Here is a 7,793-nt window from a genome sequence, read left to right as displayed (position 1 = left end):
CAAATGTTTATCATAAATGTAATTTTGATTTAGAATTCAATCAAAAATAATCAATAAAGGTAGGGCTGCCAAACAGTTTTGCTTACAAACCAACTTTTTACAACCACAAAATATCATATAATAATGAAATAATCTCTCTTGGAATGCATCCCTCAAAAAATAATCGGTGCGTTACCCTTAAAACGACTATTTTTTGGACAGGGTTACCATACATGCTGAGAATAGTATAAATATATAATAACCAAAAGCTTTCGTTCAGTCTGTACAATTTTTAGCGGCTTTAAAATTAAAATATTCCACTTCAGGGTTGCCAAAAATATTAAATATTTAATGACTGATATAATTTAAGAAAATATTTCCATTTCATTTTAACAGGGCAATTCTGGCAAAGTAGTTACTTTCTGTTTGATTTTACTGTTTTAAGAAGAAAAAATATATATGTAATTCATTTAATTTTTGACTTTGATCAGCTAATTAAAGTCCCGCTCATTATATAACAAACACCTCATAAATCCAAATTTCAAACTTTGTGCAAAAATTATGAAAAATCTGCAAAGTTTCAGCTAGATTTTCAACTTTTTACTCAGATTTTTTAGAATCCAGTTTAATAGCCCATTAAATTCTAGGGTAATAATGTGCAAGTCTTAAGTTGCTAAATAATCGCGTTGATTTTTAATAATTTTTATCTACTTCATAATTTTTTTCTGACTTCATCACGCAATTTTTTTCATACAAAAAAAAATTGTCGAATTTATTTTGTATGGAAAAAAATTTGCAACGCAGTCAGAAAAAAAAATATTTAAAATCAACGCGATTTTTTAGCAACTTAAGACTTGCACATTATTGCCCTAGAATTTATTGGGTTATTAAACGGCATAGTCAAAAAAATTCTAAAAAATCTGATTAAAAAGTAGAAAATTTAGCTGAAACTTTGCAGATTTTTCATAATTTTTGCACAAAGTTTGAAATCGGGATTTATATGGTGTTTGTTATATAATGAGCTAGACTTTTATGGAAAAATAATAAACATTAAATAAACGAAAGCAATATACCCAAAATTTATGAAAATGTTGCTGGCTTAATTAGCTGATCACAAGTGTAGCTTAAGAAGTTTAGTTTTAGCCGCTCACCTCTCTGTTTTATGGAACCCTAAGAAGCTCCTCATTAAGCAATTGTAAATTTCCATAAATCTCTATTAGTCGTGTGGTTATTTTATGCTTGCCCTGCCACCGTCCCTGTTACAATTTTATATACTGATATATGCATTAGTAATACATGTCAATGTTTGTTCTTGACATTCGTATTTGTTCTCTTAAATGTATACGAACGAATGTTCATTTTTCAAACCATTTTCAGCCAATTCATTCATAGAACTTTTCCCTCAACACCCACCCACTTATTCTAACCATTGAATAATAATTTCTGTGTTTCAATATTTGTACCTGTCAGCAGCATTCAACATTTCATCATTTTCACATTTTTCAATAGCTGTGGCTGCGGTCTCCAAAGCGGCATACCTATGTATGTGCACATATTAAAGCACACATACTCGTTCACACCAAATATATTACAAAATGTAAATATGTACATACATATATTTCACTTCAGTTACCCTGCCGCTCAGCAATTTATATCCGCAAGGAATAATTTAAAGCGGGCAGCACGAAGCGAATAGTTCACTCGTGTCAATCGCCTCGCCGCACAGATATAGAGCGGAAGGACTCCCATGGTTCCACCATTTCCTGCTATCATTTAATTTTTTTGTTCTTCTCCATTTTTGGTTGGTTTTGTTCTTTTGTATTATCATGTGCGCTGAAAAGCTAGAGCTGATTTATTGTTGCTATTCTCGTAAGCAATCAATGCAATGAAGCAGCTCAAATCTCCGAGCAAATATTGATGGAGCAAAGAGCTGGTGCTGTTGTTACACTTGTTCATCGGGGCAGCTGGCGCTGAAGGCCAATGGGAGCGTAAAAAGCAATTCAACAAAAGTAGAAATTCTATTTATCATGCCTTGCATGCATTGACCCTTTCGTTACGCTACTTTGGCCTTCGTTTCTGGTGGTGGTGCTTTGCGCTTAAAGCTTACGAATGACCGCAAATCGCTCAGCGACTGATGGTCCTTCAAGCATTGAGTATTTATTTACTGATGTGAAAATTGTGTAGAATTGAAGAGAGTATGTATGTACATATGTATGTAAGAAGGTGTTAAAGTGAAAAAATATTTTGTTTAAGAACAATTGAAATCGTGGTACATTCGAAGAGCGTCGAAGAATATGGCCAATAAAATATGAAGTAAAAAAAGTATTAAATTTGTCTTACAATTTGTTTATCTAATTTGCAAAAGATTTGGGTTTTCTTTGTTTTTGTGGTTTTAATTTTAATTTATAATACATTTTTTAATTATTATTTTAGGGTTGCCAAAAATAAAAATTTGCTTAAAAATAAATTAAAGAAAAATTAAATTAAAAATTTAACTTTGAAAAGCATTCCCTGAAGCTAAAATTTATTGGCCCCAATAAACTCAAAAACATCGTCAGTGTAGCCAACTGAGTTTAAATTGCATAACAAATATTTGTCCGCTAAAATTTCTTATATAATTCGTTAGTGTAGCGACAGGACTTCAGGATTTCGTTGATTCTTTTGATTTTCTTTCATTTTAGCATTATTGTTTTTATTTAAGGTTGCCAACGGACTGTAAATTCAACTTTAAAAACATTTCTGACATCACAGTTTCTAGGCTTAATTTAAACTCGAAAAAAAACCTCGGGATTGAGACGAGACTTCGAGATTTTCTATGATTTTTGCAATCTTCAATAAGTTTTATGACTTTTTAAATTAGGGTTGCCATCGATTGCAATTAGAAATTTAACTTTTTAAAGCAATTTTTGATGCTATAGTCTCTTAACTTCACTTAACTCTTCAGACATTGTCAGTCTTCATCTTACCAACCTAGTATATATAAATTATTTAAGCCAAGAGCTTATTAGGCAGGGTAAAATCTCAAGAGACCCAGGCTACATATACACCTCCCCAAAGTGAGGCTAAGAATTATTACAGACATTTTGACAGATCATTGTAGACTTAGAGGCCAGTTGAATAAATTGGGGATCTGGTAAAGCGATCTATGTCGCTTTTGCGGCCCCGCCAAAGAGACGCCGCCACTGCATCGTCTCCTGCAGTGCGGGGCCGTTTTGCGAAGAACATATGTGGACAAAAGAAGAGCACATACACTCCATATCTACCGATAAGCTCAAGGCAGAACGGACCTATTGGCAGCAGTGCTTACTCTGTTCAATTCTATTTATATATATATATGTACTTATCTACCCAGAGTAGACTGCACGGCGCATAGCCGATCTGCTCTAGCCCGCCCTGAGGCCTAAGTGCGCTACTCTTCTCAGTCGGCCAACTAACCAACATCCGTTACCAAAGAAATATAGACGAAATTCAATCAATTTAATGTGTAGTTACTGAATGAACTTTAAAAGCTTTTTCATTAGGAATAGACACAAAAACAACAAAAAAACACACACACACAACACATTCGACATCTGAAGCGATTCAACTTAATTGATTTCCATTGGGACATTGTCAGCCAGCCAGTCATTGTTCTCCTTAATTGGCTTACATTCAAGTCTTTGAGACAAGTGTATGCTATATAAAATAGTATGGTTTGCTGCAGTAAATGAGCGAGTATGTGTGACTTACACTGTAAGGCAGCAAACAAAACAGGCAAGACATACTTAGGACGAACGTTGGCAGCAGTTTTAAAGGTGAGGCAGCAACCGAGCAGACAAATTCTTCAGTGCAAATAGGTTACTTGTGAGCAGCGTTGCCATTTTAGCCGTTTTCCGGCTAGATTTAGCCGGTTTTGATAGCAACTAGCCGGAGAAAATTTGATCTAGCCGGCAGCCGATTTGTTAGCCGGTTTGTAAAAAAAAGTTAGCCGTTTTTAGCCGATTTTACTATTTGCCTAATTTTCAGGTGCAAAAAGTAAACAAGTTTTTCGAAAGCAATAATGCAGACCCAATGAAGATTTTTAATGAACTCAATGTTTTACTTTCGCATCTATGCTGCCTAGTGGTTATTAGCGCGGACACATTTGATCCTATATGCTCCCCGTTGGAACCATACCTTGCTCCATTTCCTCAGTTTTATCACAGTTTTGAAGAGTATTTAAAAACAAAAGTAAGCACAAACGCTTTTGACCACTAAGCCGGGAAAATAATTCGAGAAAATGGTCGCTATTTTATTATCACTTTAACTAAGGAAATACGCCAACGCCTCCCTACAAATATTGCCAAACTAAAAAAAATGACTTTTTTTGGTTGGAAATGTGTTAAGAGTAATTAAAAGTATTTGTTCAACTACAGCAACAAAAACACAAATATAATGCCGACAAAAAAACATCCATAGAGATGCAATGGCAAGGGTTAACGTTACATACCTGGAGTAATTTAGACTCAACTGTAAAATTTTGGGCCGAAGTTTATCAATTTCGAAATGCCCTAGGAGAAAACCCTTTTGCTGACCTTTGCAACCTAGTTTTCTTGTTTTCCCTATAAGTAATGCAGAAGTAGAGCGAATATTTAGTTCAATGAATATAATAAAAACTAAGCAAAGAAATCCAATGTGCGTTAAAACGTTAAACGCTATTTTATATATAAGATACGGTTTAAAACGTGAAGAAAAATGCTGCCATAATTTTACTGTAGATGACGATCTCTTAAAATTAATGAATTCAGGTGATATATACAATAGTGATTCATTTGATGATGAGGAATATACACTCGATATAAATTAATGGTGTTAACTAGTCTTTCGTTTCTTGCGATTTATTTAAATAAAGCATGTGGATTTTCACTAAAACATTTTAGCCGTTTTTTGCCAGAGTCTATGTGAAATTTCACTAAAACATTTTAGCCGTTTTTAGCCGCTTTTTTTTGCCAATCTAGCCGGTCGGCCCAAAAAGTTCTGGCAACACTGCTTGTGAGGTGGAAAAGCCACTTTAGAGTGTCAAGGAGAGCGAAAGAGATAGCAGAAGAACAAAAATATAAATGTATTTGCGAGGAGTGCAAAGAAAATTGAGAGATAAAGGAAAAATATGATTTTAAAGGAACAGAGCGACAAGCATATGTAAGCACAAGCAAGGCGATAGCGAGGTAGTAGTAAGCAGGAGAAAAGATGGAAGTGTAAAAATCTATTTATTACAGTGGAAATATATTAAGAAATGAGCAAGCAAGACAAGGATTATAAAGACATTAAAGTATTGTAAGCAAAAATGCATTAATTGCAAGCAGCTAAGCGATGTCAAAGTTGAAGGCCGTGTGGCATGTATGAAAGCCAATTGTTATGAGGTCAAATTTTGTGCCAACGCTGCGCTTTTTAACACTTTATGTCACCGACTTAAGCAACAGACACACAACACTCAAAGAGTATACATCAATACATATGTGAATATATACATTTATTTGTATATACAGTATCGGTCATATAATTAGCACCCCCATTTCAAAGTGGTATTGTTTGGCACTTATGCTTGTTTATTTATTTTTAAAAATTGTCAATTAAAATACAGTTTATTCGCGTTGATGTTTGAAAATTTTTTTGTTGAAGGTGTTTTGCATTTCTTCTATATAAATTATTTTCGAAAAATTTTGTTTGTGTGGAAGAGACTGCGGGGAAAAAATTGCCAAAAATCAACGGTAATTCGCAGCTACTTAGGAGTTCTACTTTATTACAATTGGGCTACAAATCTGCATACTCGAAAAAATTCTTAAAAATCTGATTAAAATGTTAAAAATTTGCATGACAATTTGCTGAGTTTTCGCGAGTTTTGCACAAAGTTTAGAAATTATATTTGTATGTTTTTTATTGTAGAATGAACCACATTTTTATAAAAAAATTTGCGGAGAAATATTACAATACAATTTTTTGCATACATTGTAAAAAAGCAGCTGTGCCAATACTTTTTGCCGGCAGTGTATGCATGTTGCATTTGCTACTTGGCCCTTAAAACATTCTTAAAAATCTGATTAAAATGTTAAAAATTTGCATGACAATTTGCTGAGTTTTCGCGAGTTTTGCACAAAGTTTAGAAATTATATTTGTATGTTTTTTATTGTAGAATGAACCACATTTTTATAAAAAAATTTGCGGAGAAATATTACAATAAAATTTTTTGCATACATTGTAAAAAAACAGCTGTGCCAATACTTTTTGCCGGCAGTGTATGCATTTTGCATTTGCTACTTGGCCCTTAAAACATATTGCACAAATAGCTTAGATGTTGTGAGTGAGCCAGCTGCACTTAACACATTTGCGGCAGCCTGCTCGTATGGTCGGTCATACAAATCTTTGGCAAGAGATGAACAAAAATCGCCACAAAAAAAATTTAAATGTTCCCACAAGGACATTTACATATAGTGGCTTGTGCTTTGCATATGCGACGTAAATGTTATTGTGTTAGACGCCATTTTTTAGGCCAAGTATGCTTAATTCAGTCGGCCTTTGTCTCTTTTTCATCTGTGTATCTACCTCTTAGCCTTCTTCTTATTCAGCTCGCCCTGTTTCTACTACTTCTTACTCTTGTACTACTTCTTCTTACCCTTCTTCTACTTCTTATTGCTTTCTTCTTCTTTATAGCCTTGCTATTATTCCTCCTCTTCAGCTCACATATGCTGCGGCTTTGAATCTTTCGCTTTTGACATAAATTTATAGCCAAAGGATTTTTCAATTCATCTGATAATTGATGAATATTTTTTGGCTTTGCCACATAAAATTCATACAAATGTGCGACAATTTTGCATTGGTGTGCGCTTGCCTGCTTGCATTAAAATGTGCTACTTATTCAGTGCTGTGATCCATGTAAATTTGACAGATTATGTGCATGAGCTTTCATGGGTATGTCAAATGTTTGGATTTAAGGATGTTTTTTGGTTTTGAATTGACTTCAATGAGCTTGGGCAGACACATGTGTATCATTTGTTATGCCACAATTGAGGTCGCAATAAGAACTTGAAAATGGTTTTAAAAGATGTTAGATGAAAATGTGCTGAATGGAAGGGGTGTTTTAAGTGAAAGAGTTGAGGCAGCAGCAAGCAATGAAAAAAGTGTAGAAATAATAAGAAACTGGTTGAGTCTCTAAGGAATGCCAGACAGAAATTTATTGTAGTAAAAAATTGTTTGTGGATATGTTAAAGTGTCAATCGTGCGGAATAACCTTCTGTCACTAAGTAGTTGAGGAAAGGAAGAAGCAACAGCTTATTAGATATTTCAAATTGAGTTGCCCAATAAATATTCCTGCATCGAAATTTCCCGCATTCCATTTGAGTAAGGCCACGTCAAGAGTTCCAAGAATAACGAATTTTTGAAAAAAAAGTAAATTATTTGTGCATTGAAAAAATGTTCGTATTTGACAATTATATTTCAAAGCAAGTTTTGCCTCTTTTGCTTTAGTTTATTTAATGGTTACTAGCCGACCGATCTTTGTACATTATGGATATTAAAAAAAATTAGTATGCGAGGTCTTTGTTAGATCAATAGAAGCCAATTCAAAAATTTTTAGAATTTTTGTCTGTATGTCTATCTGCATGTGTGTACGCGCATCATTCGAAAACTAATGCATGAAACTGAATGCAGTTTTCACCGATGTATTGCCAGAGGTCTAACTTAAAATAAAAAAAAATTAGAGAGTTGCCATCTGTTTGAAAATTGCAGTTTAAGTAAACTCACAAAAAAGAGTAAATACTCTAACATGGCTGTCAAAAAAAGAGGTTTCAGAAGGCTTACAG

At 33.9% G+C, this 7,793-nt stretch overlaps 2 protein-coding genes across 9 annotated transcripts in view; both read left to right on the top strand.

The window, feature by feature from the left end:
- LOC118740857 overlaps positions 1 to 7,793 on the top strand; it is a 534,289-nt gene that overhangs the window by 326,589 nt on the left and 199,907 nt on the right. The window lies entirely within an intron of this gene.
- Positions 1 to 7,793, top strand: part of LOC118740855 — a 215,472-nt gene that overhangs the window by 36,959 nt on the left and 170,720 nt on the right. The window lies entirely within an intron of this gene.

The sequence above is a fragment of the Rhagoletis pomonella genome, unplaced genomic scaffold (genome assembly GCF_013731165.1).
Source record: "Rhagoletis pomonella isolate Grant_MI unplaced genomic scaffold, Rhpom_1.0 Rhpom_scaffold_00006, whole genome shotgun sequence".
Taxonomy (NCBI): domain Eukaryota; kingdom Metazoa; phylum Arthropoda; class Insecta; order Diptera; family Tephritidae; genus Rhagoletis; species Rhagoletis pomonella.
The sequence above is the reverse complement of the archived record's forward strand: the minus strand, read 5'-3'. Positions and strand labels throughout refer to the sequence as shown.